The 18,959-nt window shown below is 39.8% G+C and overlaps 1 long non-coding RNA gene across 5 annotated transcripts; it reads right to left on the bottom strand.

Moving 5' to 3' along the window:
* Nucleotides 1-4,831: 4,831 nt before the first annotated feature.
* Nucleotides 4,832-18,222, bottom strand: LOC136424274 (uncharacterized). Of its 5 annotated transcripts, none has more exons than XR_010753850.1 (8): nucleotides 17,858-18,222; nucleotides 17,018-17,124; nucleotides 14,927-15,048; nucleotides 13,643-14,582; nucleotides 8,949-12,199; nucleotides 8,343-8,407; nucleotides 8,052-8,116; nucleotides 4,832-6,180 (listed from the first exon to the last, which is right to left on the bottom strand). It is a non-coding gene; the product is annotated as an uncharacterized lncRNA (long non-coding RNA). The 5 variants fall into 5 exon arrangements; XR_010753849.1 differs by having other exon boundaries at nucleotides 8,343-10,276; nucleotides 10,384-12,199; nucleotides 17,858-18,218; XR_010753848.1 differs by having other exon boundaries at nucleotides 8,343-10,004; nucleotides 10,223-12,199; nucleotides 17,858-18,217.
* Between the last annotated feature and the right edge of the window lie 737 nt (nucleotides 18,223-18,959).

Genomic DNA, 18,959 nt, shown 5'->3' with positions numbered 1-18,959 from the left:
AGTCACTTAACTAACTGTCTAACCAACCAACAAACTAGACAAACAAACAGCACAACAAAACAACTGGCGGTGGGAACAAGTGGCCTGACAGGCTGACAGTGATATACACCTTCCTCACGAGGCGGACATGATGGAATGAAGACGAGGCCAGCGAGGCAGAGAAACAAAAACAATGCACTGTATCCGCTCCCATTTAGTTTTTTTTACTTCCAAATCACGCTTAGTCTTTAAATATAATATTCAATTATCAATATCATAACTAGCTTAATGCACAGAAATAATGCAGCAATCTATAACCACGTTGACCGATCCCATAGTCCCGCCCTCTCCGTCAAAACGTAGAAATACAATTGAAAATAAGATTATATTTTTGACAGACATGCAGCCATTTCCTCATTAGTAGATTCTCTATTCACCATATATAATCATTGATTGAACTACTAATTGTGATTGACAGCTAGGATCAGTCTAATGTTTGCAACAATGGCCTCGTTTTCATTCTATCATGGCCGCCGCGTGATAAAGGTGTATGCTAGTATTTTAATGAAATTCAATAAGAGCGGCCTTTCCCACGGGTCCAAACTGATACAGCGTTGCGCAAGCCTATCTACGCTAAAACGTACAAAAGACTTACAAATCTTACATAGCAAACCTTGAAGATCTGAGGATAAAGATATGAAGGATACATTTTCGAAACAAGGGAACTCTTTCTTAAAAATCAGAGTAAGAAACAAAGTCGTCGACCAATATGCTTGAAGATAAAATTCATAGAATAACGACACAGAATACACCATTGTTTCTGTTATCTTTTTCCCACCCCACTCCATCACCCCATACCTCACACATTTCTTTATGTTTTTTCACCATCTTGCTTATGCTTTCGCATATATATAGAGATATGTTTCCAAGCAGATGACTTGTTTCATGTTCTTATCTACGCGATACACATTGTAGGTGATATGAACGCATAGAAACCGTACAAAACAGACTATAAAAACAAATAAAAGATACCACACAGATACTGCGTGTTCACATAAACTGCACTACGTTCGAAAAATAATTCATCGTACTCCATATTTGTAAGTAACACAGTATCCTATAACATTCTGTGAACCATGTTCTTTGTCACTGAGAAGATTTGATTTCTATTTTCTCATTTTTTTCAACGAGGGGTGAAAAACCAACACGACGACAAATTGGCCATAAACAAACAAACAACCACCCTCCCCATAAGCGTTCGTAGTTTAGTCTCTACTGCAAAGGTGACAAGGAAAAATCGCAGAAGCACGAGGAACTCAAGTAAAGATCATTTGAGTATGCGGGAAAGCGAGCGAAAAGAGGCGAACACGTCAACCCATCGTTGGTAAGGTTGTTTTTTTGCGAGCAATTTTGTCCAATGGTTGCCAACAACTTAGTCAAAAAATACCTGGCACACTTAATGAACAAAAACTACTTCTAAATTCCTTATCCAAGCAGTTCCTAACATTCCAAAACCATTTTCTCGTAACTTTGAAGAAGAAGAAAAGTACTCACGTGAATACAGTGGTGGGTTTTTCGCTCAGTACGAGACGCAACGATGTCTTCTGTGGCGAAGACGACACGATTATGAAACGCTATGTTCTCATATGCACACCTGAAGTGGGCGTGGGTAGGTTGTGCCACGTTATGAAAGGATAATGTGTTGTTTCTGCACCTGCCAGTGTCATCCTTTACCTCTGTGAAGCTTCCACCACCAAACAAGCAAGCGACAAGACTGTATTCAAGATTGAAAAGGGGGGAGACGTTCTTGACATATTTCATTGGTCATGTTTCTTTTCAATTTTCTTCAAGATTTTGAAGACAAAGACATGGTTGAACAGCAAAAAGGACGTTACATTTGCAAGCAAATAGGTCACATTGTACTCTATATTCTTTCCCATGAAAAAATGACTGCTCAAAAAGTCATCCCGTTGCTGATAGTAGATCAAAAGTGATAGAATGAAATATAAAGGTAGTTCCATAGTCTTTTTAGGCCGTATGGGCAGTTAGCTGTTACCCAGTGTGTCTAGGGCAAGGTATTTGTAAGCGGAGCCCAACCCTCTCCTTCCACCGCCTTTTACCTCTAGCTTTATAATAATAATAATAATAACAATAATAATAATAATGATAACCTTTTTTGAACGTTCATGCCCTATCGGGCTAAGTACAAGCATACAGATACAAAAATACATGGTAACGTTCATATAATGACACTGACAGGATTTCTAATACCAATCTGAAAACAATGGTTCTAAGACTACTCTAATTCATAGGTTCGGCTTCTTTTGGTCTCTTTGTGATGTTAGAAATGTAATAGCCAGCCGACCATTCGATCGCCATAGAATGTGGACGATGGTTGTGGGAGGAACAAAGCTGGGATTAAATTACATGGGAAGAAGAGAAGTATCACTTATATATGTGATCCGACAGGAAATGGTACTTCTTCTCTCCGAGGGTCCCGAGTTGTATAACTTCAAAATAACTACAACTTATTGTTACGAAAACAGCCATGTGTACTCATGAATATTCATGAGCTACGTCCTTGACAGGCGACACTTTGTACGCCATTTTATTTCCAGTCTGGTACACTTGAGGCCGGAAAAACCCTGAGAGACTCGCAGTAAGTGAGCTCGTCAGACGACAGTTGAGACAACACGTTTCCCGCCAAAATCAAGGGATGGCGGACGGGTATGAGGATCCTTGGGTGCCGCCAGATTCTCCAAGCTATCCCGATGGAGTTTATGAACAGGCTTGTGATATTCAGCCTAGAAACGGTACGTCTTTTGGCACCATAACATCAATGCCATTTTAACATTATTTGATTCATTTATTTATTCATTTTTTTAATACTATGGCTGTAACGCAACTACTGAACTGTTTACAACAATGTGTCTAACGTTTTATTTTTCATTGAGTTGTTTTATCTTCATTTTATTTCATTGAGTTGTTTTATTTTTCAATATATTTCAACGCTAGTTTACCATTATCTGCCACGATTTCTGGTATGAATCAATTGACAGCAATTTTTTCAAAACTATATGATAAGCCATCCTTTCTTTCTTTCTGTTACATGCCAATGTCATTGATTACCTTTGTCACTGATGCTATACACGTTACTATACTTCTCTAGTCCCGATGATACAAAATTCTAAAGAACCGCCCGTAGCACTGAGACCGACGGCATTTTTGTGGCGGCGTAACCAATTTCCGCGAGAAGTATACTCCTCAAAATTATTTTGCCGCTCATCACTTTTCTAAAGCAGATGCTGTTTCTTTCTTTCTTGGGTGCTAAAGATATAGAATTTTATCATGGATTAGGATGAAGAGTTCTTATATGTTTCATAATATGCATATCTTTAAGATGTATGTTATTCTCTTTCGAACAAACACAGAAGGAAATTATATCCCCTACTTGTAGTTTCAAAGACTAAATTCTGACTAATTTTCATTATTCATTGAGCAACAAAGCTCATTTCAAAGCCTCACTTTGTAACCTAAAGCTGAAAGCTACCCAAACATATTCAGGCGTGTCACAGATTTCTATTGCAACAGGTAATATTCTCGCCTTGATTAGCAAACATAGGTAGCGTTTCATAGATTCCACCCAAGCTTTATTGGTCTGTAGCTAAGCTAAAACTACTGATTATTCAACTTGTTGCGATGTTGCAATATGGAAGGTTGTCGAGTAGTTGTTTTGTTTACAAAGTATTAAGGAATGCAGTTGTTGTCGTGGTTTATTCTACTAAAAACGGTAGTGACTGCTAAAGACATAAATTTGTCTAAGCATTTTTTGGCTAATGTAAAGTTGGCGGTCTAACAAGTCCTTTTTTCGGTTCGATAACAAGGCTGCACGGCGATGCGTCAAAACTAGAGTCGATGTCATTGCCATGACGGCGTTTGGATTTCGACCGCGATTTAGCTGTCGTTAACGACAACACTTACCTTACATCGCAACCGATCATAACACTGCAACCGACATCGCTATCTTTACATATCGCAGCAATCGAGTCTTTACATCGCAATCGAGTCCTTACATCACATTCGAGTCGCTACATCGCAACCGAGGCCTTGACACCGCAATCGAGTTCTTAAATCGCAATCGAGTTTTAAAACAGCAGTCGAGTATTTAAAACAACAGTCGAGTTTTTAAAACAGCAACCGAACCTTAAAAAAACGGTCGAGGATTAACTCCACGGGAGCCTAATTACATGTAGCACCTCGTTCACTTCACACCTTCTTAACACCTAATGGTTATAGGCCACCGGAGGGCGCAAATAATCGACTATAGTTAGGCACATCTCCGTTAATTGGACACATTAGCCTTTTTTAATGTTATAATTTACGAACGCAAAGTAGAGTCAAACCTGGATTCCGCAACCACTCAAAGGACTTAAGTTAGGAGGGGACAGGATGGGGTTAACTATATAAACATGGATGAACTCTTAAAATACGTACGTCGGAACTTAACCTGCGTCGGAACTGAAACTTCGTTGGGGCTTTACACTGCGTCGGGCTTTTAACCTGCGAGGATTAACTCCTTATCTTAAACTGCGTAGAGGATTAACTCAACGGGGACCTCTTTCACACCTACATACAGAGATGTGTATTGATACCAATGATACACTGGACGTGTCGTGTCTACTAGACCTGACTTAGGTCACCTTGAATATCAACCTATCGGGCCGAGAGGGGGAAGGGCATTTGTATTTATACAACTTAAAACGACTAACCGTTGTCTATCCCAAGCTTTGATGTATGTTTGCCCGTATCTAGTTACTAAAGTGAGAATCAAGGAAATGCAGCAAGAGACTCATTCAATCAGAAATAGACCCTTCAATAAATACAAAGCACGTCAGATGACATACAAATCTTTGAAGCACATACATACACATACATACTGTATATTTCATAACCTCTGTAGGGATAAACAACGCATCACTTGTTTCCACGCATTAACCATAACTATACAAAACTGATTGCAGTCTTACTGATTTAATTTCTTTGTTCTTAGACTATTTAGGAAAACAAAGTTAAACGGACATACAACTGGGAGAAACTGGTAAGACAAAATAAGAAAACAGTTTATTTATTTATTTATTTATTTATTTCATCTTGAGACTCCTGGGTAGCCCAAACAGCTAGGATACCTGATTTCCATTGGGGCCCAGTATAATATATGCACAGGCAATAATCACAATACGTGTTACAGCTTGGCAGTAGAACGGAAGCGGACAACATACAATGGGTACAAATAAAATCTGGTGCGTCAAAATCAAAAATCCATAAATCAAAGTTTGATAGACCCATTTACGACCACATCAAATATATCATTTCTATGGACAACACATTTTGGGAAACTGTAGAAACTAGGAAGACAAGGACAATATGCAATTGAAAAGCAATGGAGTGAGCAAATTTTTGAAGGAAAAAACAACAAATTGTTGTGTCCTAATATACAAACACTTTGATGATAGAGTACGTGAGAGTTGTGCCAGAGATTGCTTTATGAGGTACTTTTGAGCCTTTTCTATATTTCTGTAGTACATGTCTTTGTGTTTGTGCACCAATGTTCAGCAGTGATTGATTTATAATTTTTCTGAATGTTTGGCAAATCCTGTCATAAAGCTTCTGAACCCATTCATTTTAAAGCCTTGATGGGCACAGATTAGAGGAATTGGTGTGTCATATGAACATCAGACACTGGAAAATGATCTTGTGATTGGATTAATAAACAAAACTATCAGCTTGTAGTGAATTATGTGTTCCATTAGAATCTTCCACATAAAATACAGATCTGTCGCTTAATCTTATCTCATTAAATTTAGACTTCAAGCTTCACATTTGTGTCATGCTAAAAGTGTAACTACATTACTGGCAGCACTCTTCTCAACTCCTTCAAAAATCTGGATTAGATTGGTAGTTGATAGACTTTCAATCTGCAGTTGGTCTCCTTTGGTTTTCAACTAAAGGCCTGATTATACCTTCTTGTGATTGGAACCTGTAAACAGGAGAATATAGCATTTCCCCCCCTCCAACCTCTACTTGGAGAGTAGTCTTGAGTTAAGTCATGATCTCCCTTACAACCTCTGCTTGAAGAGTAGTCTTCTCAGGCTCACATCCCAACAGGAAATCCCTCAGCTTAGGTCCTTCATACCACTGACACTGCAAACACAAGCGTAAAATACATAAATGAATGTGCTTTAAAAAAGGATTAATTTCTTATGAATCTAGAATCAGAAATCTTAATTTGCATGTTGATCAAGATACTACTCAGTTCCGTATCTGTATCTGTACAGTCAGTATAACCACTCGTAAGCGTAACACACCAGCTTCGCAGGTACATGCTGGGCATCAGCTATAGATACAGTACAGACAGATGCATGTATACATGCATATAGGCAACCCCAGAAAAAAACAGAAGCAGGTGTGATTTGTAATAGACCACATCTTTATAAATACAAAATCAACCAAGTTGGTAAAAATTATTTACAGATGAACAAATAAATGAACCATTTATAATCCAGGAATTGAGTAGTGCCCCTTCATGCAGACCCATGGGGTGTGATGTATGATGGGAATCATCCCTTAAGTACTGGTTCTTATGGGATAATTGCTGAAGTTCCAGGTCAGTTTTTGGGCCAAGGCAATAGAAGACTTAAGTTGTTAAAGGGTGGAAATTGATGAATAAATATTCACACAAACACTATAAACATTATTTTCAACATCAGACTAGATATCCTAAGAGCGCATTTTTGGAAGGGCCCTTTTTTCAAGTCTTTAAAAGTATGGGTATCAATGGGATGTTTGACTAAGATGAAAGTCTAATTTTGACCCAAAGCAAGTGGAAAAAACATTTACTAAGGCTATAATTTGACAAACAAGTATCCAGAAACACATTGAAAATGTAATTTTTAATTCAAGTCAAGTCGCCAAGTTGAAGTTTGTCCAAGGTTGTTCACGATATAACATGTAACACCTGGTTAGAGCTGTGTACCTAAACAAATTCTAGGTACAGGTACACAGGTTTAGGTACAGGTCTGGCCCTGAACTACTAAATTAAATGTTCAAGTAATGGTTGATTAAAGGACAAAAACAACCGATAACAACATAATGTTTAATTCTGCTAGACACGGGCCTATTACATGGCATCTATAATGACCATCACCCTCACCAATAGTCAGCTATGACTCCAGTATTGAAATAAAGATGAAAATTTGACTCAGGCACATTTAAAGCTCAATCTGTGCTACAGTACAGTACACTGCAGTACACTGCCACGGTAATTCATGGTGATTCTATCTGTCAAAGTTGCCTTCCACTGATCTGTAATCCTCAGGCTTGACCTGATTTAGTACCGGTACAGCACAGGTACACCAGGATGGCTACCAGGCAAAACTATAAATATACAATTCATTTCATTTTTGAGGGGATTTGAGGGTAAAGGAGCTTTCCGCAGTGCTCGTAGTTCGTGGCTCAAACAATTTTTCAGTTTATTTGTTAGTTTGAACCTTTATTTATTCATGAAAAGCTCAAATAGGTCTGCAGACTGCAATTACAAAACACAATTATTCGCAGGGTCATGATTTTGCCAACTGCAGGAATTTGAAGATTTACTGTTAGCAGTGTTCTCACCAGAATTTTTTCACAGCATAGGGGTCAGGTACAGAAGGCCAACTTTAGCGGTGCAAGTCATGCGTGGAGTGCTGAAGACATGACCAGAGTAGGGAGTCTGGCATGTTCCCCCGGAAAATTTGTAAATTCATGACCCAATGAGACATTATTACAAGCATTTTGAGGGATAAATTTTGTGAAGTAGAGTTTTTTCCTCTGTCACAGCCTCATTCTAAAGCCAAATATGAACTTTTTATAAGATTTATGAAGGGTCACAAGGTTTGTCCCAGAAAGAAACACCCCTATGCTGGTTGAAACACAGCATAGGGGTCCAGATCACAGCATAGGGGGTCCAAATCACAGCATAGGGGGCCCCTATGCTGAAAAGGCCTGGCGAGAACACTGGTTAGTAAGTTACCTACACTGGACAGACTGCTGACATCTGAGCTGCTGTCTCTGCCATGGCTCCTCTTCTTCTTCACATGTCCTACACACAAGAAATTCAACAATAATACAGAATTATACACATGTACACATGTATTCTTCGTTCAGTTGTCAATCTATCAAGTTCACATTCAATACTGTACTGTACTCCCAAACAATTGTGGAACATGCTTTACGAAAGGTGCATTAACCCATTGATCTGAACAAACTGGTAAGTCTTGCGTGGATGGTGTGCTTCTAAATACAAACCATGCCTTCAGCAGTATTACCTGATGCTGTCAATATCCTCTCCAAGCCTGACAACGATGAACGCTCTCCTTGTTGGTGGTTCACCCTGTTCAAAGACACATGAACACATTATCAAGGTCTCATTCATGAGTTTTTTCGCCCCATAGCTATAAAACATGTTTTACATATGGGCGCGTTCGTAATGAAGCTATAGAAAATGCACCAAGGTCATTCATTCTATGTTGAGCACATGTACCCTACATCATGTAATAAAATTGGCAACAGTTTCACTACATACAATCTCTTTTTATAGCAATTACACACTGCACTTAGCTACTAGTACACCCCCCAAAAGGCACTTTCCAGCTGAAAGCGCACGACCGCATCCCCGACAATGCCTGGCTGTGGACGTCCGACATCGCGCATGGCTGCCAAACTTTACCTGCTAATTTCTTCAGTTACAAACAAGCTTTTATCAGTTTGATGCTTGAGATCAGTTGGGGTGGCTAAAAGGGAATTTTCCCACCAATCTAAACACACGTTCATGCAGTCGTTAATATTTTGGGGTACATATTCTTTTAGGGTACCCACTCGGAGTAATACAGGAATGAGACCTTAATGTCCGATGAGAAAGGGTGTACACCAACCATCTATCCTTGTGTCACTGTCCCCTTATGTCGTTTGGCTGGCAAAAAAAAATGTTCATTAGCAAAAGAACCAGAGAATCTGCACAGTTGACAGAAAGTTATTCATTAGAATGTGCAATTCGCTTGTACCTGCTGAGATGGGAAAAACCATTCATCAAAACAATAGAAGCCAAATACCCGTGTATTCTTGGAGGGGGGGGGGAAATCATTAATTAGGACAATATAAACCAAAAACCGGTTACTGCTCAGAGGAAAAAAAACATTCAAAAGAATAATAGAAGCCAAACACATGTGTCTGCTATAGGAAAAAAAATCCTTTATCAGCACATGCAGCCAAACACGTGTGTGAGGGTGTGTCTGCTCAGAGGAAAAAAATCATTCATCAGTAGAACAGAAATAAAATACCCATGTCTGCTAAGAGGGAAAGAATCATTCATCAGAATAATAGAAGCCAAACACCTGTATCTGCTAAGAGGAAAAAAATCATTTTATCAGAATAATAGAAGCCAAACACATGTATCTGCTGAGAGGGAAAAAAATCATTCATCAGAATAATAGAAGCCAAACACCTGTGTCTGCTGAGAGGGAAAAAGTCATTCATCAGAATAATAGAAGCCAAACACCTGTATCTGCTGAGAGAAAAAAAAATGATTCATCAGAATAGTAGAAGCCAAACACCTGTGTCTGCTAAGAGGAAAAAATCATTCATCACAATAATAGAAGCCAAATACCTGTATCTGCTGAGAGGAAAAAAATCATTCATCAGAATAATAGAAGGCAAACACCTGTGTCTGCTAAGAGGAAAAAAAAAACATTCATCAGAATAATAGAAGCCAAACACCTGTGTCTGCTGAGAGGGAAAAATATCATCATCAGAATAATAGAAGCCAAACACCTGTATCTGCTGAGAGGAAAAAAATGATTCATCAGAATAGTAGAAGCCAAACACCTGTGTCTGCTAAGAGGAAAAAATCATTCATCACAATAATAGAAGCCAAACACATGTATCTGCTGAGAGGAAAAAAATCATTCATCAGAATAATAGAAGGCAAACACCTGTGTCTGCTAAGAGGAAAAAAAAAACATTCATCAGAATAATAGAAGCTAAACACCTGTGTCTGCTGAGAGGGAAAAATATCATCATCAGAATAATAGAAGCCAAATACCTGTATCTGGTGAGAGGAAAAAAAATGATTCATCAGAATAATAGAAGCCAAACACCTGTGTCTGCTAAGAGGAAAAAATCATTCATCAGAATAATAGAAGCCAAACACCTTTGTCTGATGAGAGGGAAAAAATGAGTCATCAGAATAATAGAAGCCAAACACCTGTGTCTGCTAAGAGGAAAAAAATGATTCATCAGAATAATAGAAGCCAAACACCTGTGTCTGCTAAGAGGAAAAAATGATTCATCAGAAAAATAGAAGCCAAACACCTGTGTCTGCTAAGAGGAAAAAATGATTCATCAGAAAAATAGAAGCCAAACACCTGTGTCTGATGAGAGGGAAAAAGTCATCATCAGAATAATAGAAGCCAAATACCTGTGTCTGCTAAGAAAAAAATAATAATTTATGAGTCTAAGAACAATAGATTAGACAAATACCTGTATCTGCATGGAGGGAAAAAATCATTTATCATTATATGCAGCCAAACATCTGTGTCTGCTCAGAGGAAAAAATCATTCATCAGAATAATAGAAGCCTGTACTAGTATTTGCTTGGAGGAATGAAATCATTCATCAGTAGAACAGAAAGCAAATACCTGTGTCCGTTCAAAAAAAAAAAATCATTCTTCAGAATAATAGAAGCCAAATACCTGTATCTACTTGGAGGAATAAAATAATGTATCATTACATGCAGCCAAACATGTGTCTGCTCAGAGAAAAAAATCATTCATCAATAGAACAGAAAGCAAATACCTGTGTGTGCTCAAAGTAATAAAATCATTCATCAGATTAATAGAAGCCAAATACCTGTATCTGCTTGGAGGAATAAAATGATTTATCATTACATGCAGCCAAATACCCAGGTCTGCTCAGAGGAAAATAAAATAAAAATAGATTAGCCAAATACCAGTATCTGCTTGGAGGATAAAAAAAATCGATATTATTATTACATGCAGCCAAACATACATGTATGTTTCCTTGGAGGAAAAAAATCATTCATCAGAACATAAAAAACTAAATACCTGTATGTGTCTGCTAAGACAGGAAAAAATCATTAATTACTACATTAGAAACAAAAAAACATGTACCTGCTCAGAGTAAAAATCATTCATCAGAATAATAGAAGCCAAATACCTGTGTCTGCTCAGAGGAAATATTATTCGTCAGAAAATGCAGTCAAACACCTACGTCTGCTCAGGGGGTAACAAATCATTTATTCAATCATGCATCCAAACACCCAAGTAATCAGAACAGCCAGAGTGTAGTGAGTTTGAATAGCTAAAAGTGATCAGAATGGCCAGACTACATAGGATGATACAAGTGAGTAAGAGGTGCTAAGATTGGCCAGGGTGCAGTCAGAGGTGCTTAGAATGGCTGAGCACATTGAGGTACAAGTGCTTGGAATGGCTAGAGTGACTTACAGGTGCTTAGAGTGGCTGGAATGACTTACAGGTGCTTAGAATGACTTGAGTGACAGGTGCTTAGAGTGACTGGTGTGGCTTACAGGTGCTTAGAGTGGCTAGTGCAGTGACTTACATGTTCTAAGAATGGCTGGAGTGACAGGTGCTTAGAGTGGCTGGAGTGGAGTGCCTTACAGGTGCTTAGAGTGGCTGGAGTGGCTTACAGCTGCAGGTGCTTTGAAAGGCTGGAGTGAAGTGACTTATAGATGCTTAGAGTTGCTGGAGTGGCGTTGTAAAGAAAATGGACATTTTCACTGAACTTTAACTTCACAGAACGGATGTGTGAAGAAATTTTCAATAATCACAACAGATTTTCCATGATGATGATAAGTTCACAATACAGAGATGACAGTGATAACAGGGAACATAGAGTTACGGTGAAAGAAACAAGAATTACAGTAGTTTGAAGTAAATCACAAATGATAAACAGTTTTCAGTAAATCCTGTGAAAGGGGTTCATTGAGGGAAAAGTGTCACTTAACTTAAGGAATGCCAAGTTCTTGGGCCCAGTCTTGTGTCAGGAAAATGCTGAGTTGCTGCATTTGAGAATTTCCCATGTTGGTATCCCTTCTGTTGATAGGGAAGCTAGCAGTCTCTTCTCTTGGAGTGGCTCCACTGCTTTTCCTCTAGAATTCAATGTAAATGCTAGATAAATGTAAGGAAAAGGACAAATCTAAACTTCTAGACCAGATTGTAAAAGACACAGGATTAAGCTTACCCGCTGCAGACGCTATGGCTTACTATTATGAACCATGTAACTTGTAGAAACCAGACAGAGAGAAGCAAGGGGTCAGCCTCTGGTCTAGTTACGTAGGAAGCATGGTAGGAAGGTAGACAATTTTGTTTATTTCTTTAGTTTCTATTCCTATCATGTTCCACTAAGGAATAATAGCATGTTATCATGCAGACAAGCTCTTCATTTCCAAAATGTATACATATGTTAGTAATCTCCTTTCATTACATTTGTTGTACTTTAAGTATGACAACGAAAATCCCATCTTCTCATGGCCAGTCTCAGTTCTGCCCAGGTCTGAAAAATATTCTGTCATTTTTCCTCACATCTGGCACTGATATGATAGACTCCTTTCCAAACTATGGCACCATTTTGAATCTGCTCTTGCGAGAGCACAATTTGGCGCAAGTGCACATGATTTCACACGGGAGCAGAAAGCAAATAAATGATTCATTAGAATAATAGAGGCCAAATGCCTGTATCTGCTTGGAGGAATAAAATTATTTATCATTACATGCTGCCAAACACCTGTGTCTGCTAAGAGAAAAAAAACTCATTCATCAGAATAATACCTGTGTCTGCTGAGAGGGAAAATATCATTCATCAGAATAATAGATTAGCCAACGTATCTGCTTGGAGGATAAAAAAATCAATATCATCATTACATGTAGCCAAACATATGTTTCTGCTTGGAGGAAAAAAAATATTGTTCATCAGAAGAACAATAGAAACTAAATACCTGTGTCTGGTAAGATGGGAAAAATTATCTAATAGAACATTAGAAACCAAAAACCCGTAACTCCTCAGAGTAAAAACATCATTCATCAGAATAATAGAAGCCAAACACCTGTGTTTGCTTGGAGGAAAGATCATTTGTCATAACATGCATACAAACACCTACGTCTGCTCAGGGGCTAACAAATCATTTATTCGATCATGCATCCAAACACCCAAGTAATCAGAACAGCCAGAGTGTAGTGAGTTTGAATAGCTAAAGTGATTAGAATGGCCAGACTACATAGGATGATACAAGTGAGTAAGAGGTGCTAAGATTGGCCTGGGTGCAGTCAGAGGTGCTTAGAATGGCTGAGCACATTGAGGTACAAGTGCTTGGAATGGCTAGAGTGACTTACAGGTGCTTAGAGTGACTGGTGTGGCTTACAGGTGCTTAGAGTGATTGGAGCGACTTACAGGTGCTTAGAATGGCTAGAGTGACTTACAGGTGCTTAGAGTGACTGGTGTGGCTTACAGGTGCTTAGAGTGATTGGAGCGACTTACAGGTGCTTAGAATGGCTGGAGTGACTTACAGGTGCTTAGAATGGCTGGAGTGACTTACAGGTGCTTAGAGTGGCTGGAGTGCAGTGACAGGTGTAAAACGAGTAGGGGCATGCCCTGGTGTGCGATGGTCCAAATCCTTCTGTCTGGAGTTGGTGATTCACTACAAATCACCCAGATGGAAGCCTGGCGAAACCCCGTCTCGTATCAGCCATACGTTTATTAACACCATTCACCCGGACGGGCTCCCTTGGAAATCAGTTACATAGTAACTGAAGGGACCACCCTAAAGATTAATGATACTGGTGCTTAAAGTGACTGGATTGCAGTGACGTACAAGTGCTTAGAGTGGCTGAGGGACTTACATGTGCTTAGAGTGGCTGTATCGACTTACAGGTGCTTACAATGGTTGGACTGACTTACAGGTGCTTACAATGGCTGGAGTGACTTACAGGTGCTTAGAGTGGCTGATGTGATTTACATGTGCTTAGACTGCTGGAGTGTAGGGACTTACAGGTGCTTAGAATGGCTTGAGTGCAGTGAATTGGAAGTGCTCAGTATGGTAAGAGTGCAGTTACTGTAATTCACTTTATCTTCACGGTAGCAAAATTTCAGGGTGTAAGGAAAATGGACATTTTCACTGAACTTTAACTTCACAGAACGGACGTGTGAAGGAATAATAAATAATCACAACAGGTTTTCCATAATGATTATAAGTTCACAATACAGAGGTGACAATAATAACAGTGAACATAAAGTAACAGTGAAAGAAACAAAAATTACAGTAGTTTTATGTTAATTACAAATGATAAAAAGTCCTGAGAAAGGGGTTCATTGAGGGAAAAGTGTCACTTAACTTAAGGAATGCCAAGTTCTTTGGCCCAGTCTTGTGTCAGGAAAATGCTGAGTTGCTGCATTTGAGAATTTCCCATGTTGGTATCCCTTCTGTTGATAGGGAAGCTAGCAGTCTCTTCTTTTGGAGTGGCTCCACTGCTTTTCCTCTAGAATGCAATGTAAATGCTAGATAAATGTAAGGAAAAGGACAAATCTAAACTTCTAGACCAGATTGTAAAAGACACAGGATTAAGCTTACCCGCTGCAGACGCTATGGCTTACTATTATGAACCATGTAACTTGTAGAAACCAGACAGAGAGAAGCAAGGGGCCAGCCTCTGGTCTAGTAACGTAGGAAGGTAGACAATTTTGTTTATTTCTTTAGCTTCTATTCCTATCATGTTCCACTAAGGAATAATAGCATGTTATCATGCAGAAAAGCTCCTCATTTCCAAAATGTATACATTTGTATAATGTTAGTTATCTCCTTCACCCAAATTTCATTACATACTGTTGCAGCTGCTACCACAGGTGTGTCAAGTCGTCCATCCCCATCACCGGAGATGATGTCCGCCTGGTGGATTTGGACAATAACTGCAGGGCCGCGCTGCAGGCTGCCTCTCCTCTCTGTATCTATAGTAAAACAAGATGGGTTGGCAAATATTGAATCTTTGAGACATCTGGAAAATATGAGGAAAACATTCCATACATGTGATATCACCGTCATATGTGCCGTTAGTTTAAGCATCAGCGCCAATGCTTGCCTGTGTTAGTACCAGTACCCCAAGCACAGGGACAGAGGGACCCCTCCACCCACAAATGCTTGCCTGTGTTAGTACCTTAACCCCAAGCCCAGGGACTGAGGGACCCCTCCACCAATGCTTGCCTGTGTTAGTACCTACCCCAAGCCCAGGGACTGAGGGACCCCTCCACCAATGCTTGCCTGTGTTAGTTGGAATTATTTCTTCTGCTAAGTAGAATATTCCTTTACTTATGCTACCGGCAAATATGCGGGAACACTAACCGTGTTCGAGACAGACTGACCAAACATTTAAACACCCCCGTCCCAGCTGGAGCCTCTCCTCTCCTTGGAGAGTACTGACTACAGTACTAGTAGTTTGTAGTCGTTCCATGGTTTGATCGAAATTTACATTGTCCCAATGTCAACTGAGATAGACTCTTTGAGTAGGGGACAATTCAATTCACAAATCTGTGACAATTTTGAGACAATTGGAAAATTTTGTCTGTCCCGTCATTGTAGAACTTCATCCAGCATGTTTTCTAAGACAAACTTCAGCCTACAAAGTGCCGTTGAGCCGTACAAAGAGGCATGAACAGTCCTTCTTCCCCAGAACTCTAAATTTGATGCAACAATAAGCCAAAAGGTTACATTGATTGCCATCATCGCTATATCTGTTAATGTTTTAGCTTAGTATTTGCACGATGATCGCCAACAAGATTTTATATATCTAATGTGACTATGGTAAGCGTGCTTCAAAGAGATTTTACTTATCTATTGTGACCGTGTCAATTGTGATTTGCCTCTGTGTAGTTTTGATGGTTCATTTTCTTATCTAATGGTGACTTGTTGTTTGTGTAAATTTGCAACGCAATTCAGGTTTACAAAAAACCTGCGAAGTTGTAAATACTGAATAAAGTTTCAACTTTGGACTAGCTCAAGATAGCCATATATATTTGATACTCAAGTAGCCTTTTTTTCTCGGGAAACTTATGGGCCTGGCATGGGGGCTACAAATTCATAAAATCCAGTGGGGTGATGTTGGAATACTTACTAGTAGTAGTCGGCTGTCCCTTTGTGGGTAGAAGTAACATTTCAGGATGTTTCATTTCTAGTAAACATTGATATAAAAGTAAAACAGTCCCTTTATAGCAACATAGGAAGGGTGATGGATTGAAGTATTATATTTGCTGTCAAATGTGGTTTTTCTAGTTTGTCTGCTGAACAGAAACACAACACAATGGGTGGTCATGTCAGTGGGTGTGAAAACTCCCTAACTGCAGATGCCAGGTTTCCTTTTGTTTTGGTAAGGTTTATGACACTTGACACAAGCGTTGACTTGTTTGGCTGTTTTCTGTATTTTCCCTACAAAATTTCTCATCAACAACAGGGCATTAACCTTACATTAACCAACGGTTCACATCAAAGATAACAAACAAAAAACAAGTCGCTGTGAACAAAATTACTCAGAATATACAACAACAACAGAATAGAGAGATGCTCATTTCTCTGTTGTCTTGTCAAGATCCCCCACAGCCTCTACTAGTTTAGAACAAGGAGGAAGATTACTTTACCCGCTTTTTTTTCAACATGGCCAGGAGGTTTCAGAGAATAGTATCTGAAGAGCCATGACATACATTTCTTTATTGGTTCTCATTTTCTTCAGATATCTTTTCAAAGCAGGGTATTTACAAGCTGAGCCATCGACTTGTTAGATAAAAACTAATAGCATTGGTATATATGTAGCTGATATAGTAGATGGGACCATTATTTTGGCGCAACACAACAACCTCAAAATATAGGGTTTTATCATACAACTGAATGCGGTTTTGATGTATTTTGAAATATCAGTTTTGTACATACCTGTAAACAGCTGTCACAGAAGCCTGGCTGTGAGTCTAGAACATTCCAACCTTTCCGTTTCACCCCCACAAATTATCTGGAGATAAGGCACACATGGCGCTTGTGACCTGTACAAGACAGAAGATGTAAAGTTACACATTCAGGTTCTCACTAAACAAAAACTTCAAGGTTTGGAACAGGTTTTATATCCGCCTAACATAATGCATGCTGTCTGTGTGATGTGAGGTCTAACGGACAAAATACATATATCTCTTTGTTTGTTTTATGACCTACTAGTATGCAAGGCAGCAGTTGTATCATCAGTACTATCTATTCAAAAATCCTTGCTCAAGTTGGTCTAATTTTCGTCTCATATATATGATGCGTCATGGCGCCGAGGCGACTTTACCAGGCTCCGCGGATCGCTGGGAAAATAGTAGAAATCGGCCAAATAGAGTGAAAAGTATGCCAAGGGTACTCGGTACGGGTGGTACTCCGCTATACTGGGAAGCTCCGTGGGTCGCCTATTGAGCTTCCCTTGGCATACTTTTCACTCTATTTGCCGATTTCTACTATTTTCCTAGCGATCCGCGGAGCCTGGTAGAGGCTAGCGGCGACTGTTGGAGGGCTTTTTTTAGTCTTGCAGTCTTATATATTAGCAGTAAAAAAAGCCCTCCAATAGTCGCCGCGGCTATCATGGCGCCGGGCCATGTTTCTTTGACTTGAATAACAGTTCACAGTTACAGTTAGTTCAGTTAGGGAGGCAGTTAGTTACCCCTCAGCGATACCCCTCCTGGGGTTGTTAGAGGGTATCACAAAGAAAGAAAGAAAGTTACGAGCAAAACATAAACATAAACTTACCGTCAGATAGGAGCTGTGGCGATACAACGTGCATTCCCTGTCGCGTCGGTTCCTAACATGCCACGACATGTGCTCGTGTGCATGTTTGTGTGACGAACGGTTTTCACACCTCGCGCCAGTGGACATGAAAGGTCGGGGGTCACCCTCGTTCCCAGGACTCCACGTAACCAGGGAGCTGGAGTAACCTCAGTTTAGCTTCAGATATTAGACATATGGTCTGAATAGAGTATATTGAGTCTTCATGTGGGATCTTGACGACGCTTTAAAGGTAAATTCACCATGATGGAAACATCTAACTATGGTAATAAAAATCTGTGAGAGTTTCGAGAACGAGTTCATCGGATTGTTCCATTGTATTCATGGGGAGTCTATCAAAACTAATCAGCAAAGAACCTGATCCGGACGCTTAAGTTGTTGTCTTGTAACATTTTGGCACTTTCCAAACAGAAGTTAATGGCGGGAGATTGTTACCTTCTTGTCATGTACCCCAAGGGGGGCTGCGGACGCAAAATGGGGCATATGAAAAAAGGTATATAATCTTCCCCACCAACATCTGCTTGGAAAGTAAGTTTTTGGCTATTTGCCCTGCTTTCGAGACCTAACGTAGCGCAAGGTACCACTCCAGTTATGGTGCGCTACCAATTGTGGTCCACTTTGGGTCTTGCGATGTGTATTTTGCTAAAGGTAGTTTTCATGAGCAATAAAGAACGTCATAAATATGATCCTTAGTCATGCCTCTCCTTATACAAAGCAATGAATTAGGTTTACGTCCAGCGACAAAACAGAATAAACTCCTGAACCTGTAACAGCAAGTTACCAAGAAGCGTCGCGGTGGCGCAGTCCTGGGTTCAAATCCGGGGTCCCCTGATTTGTCTCGTTGACGTTGTGCCCTTGGGAAAGGCACTTTACACGATTTTCCCCACTTTACACGACTTTCCCCACTCAGGTGAAAATTAGTACCCTAAGTTAAGCCCCGGTTACACATAGCCGAACATGGCCTCCCGACTCTCTCTCGACCATGGTTAGAGTGATTCGGGGGCTAGGTGGGCTGGTGTTCGGCTGAGTCGGCTGGCATTCGGCTGAGTCGGCTGGTGTTCGGCTG

Source organism: Branchiostoma lanceolatum, chromosome 18 (assembly GCF_035083965.1).
Source record: "Branchiostoma lanceolatum isolate klBraLanc5 chromosome 18, klBraLanc5.hap2, whole genome shotgun sequence".
NCBI lineage: Eukaryota > Metazoa > Chordata > Leptocardii > Amphioxiformes > Branchiostomatidae > Branchiostoma > Branchiostoma lanceolatum.
The sequence above is the reverse complement of the archived record's forward strand: the minus strand, read 5'-3'. Positions and strand labels throughout refer to the sequence as shown.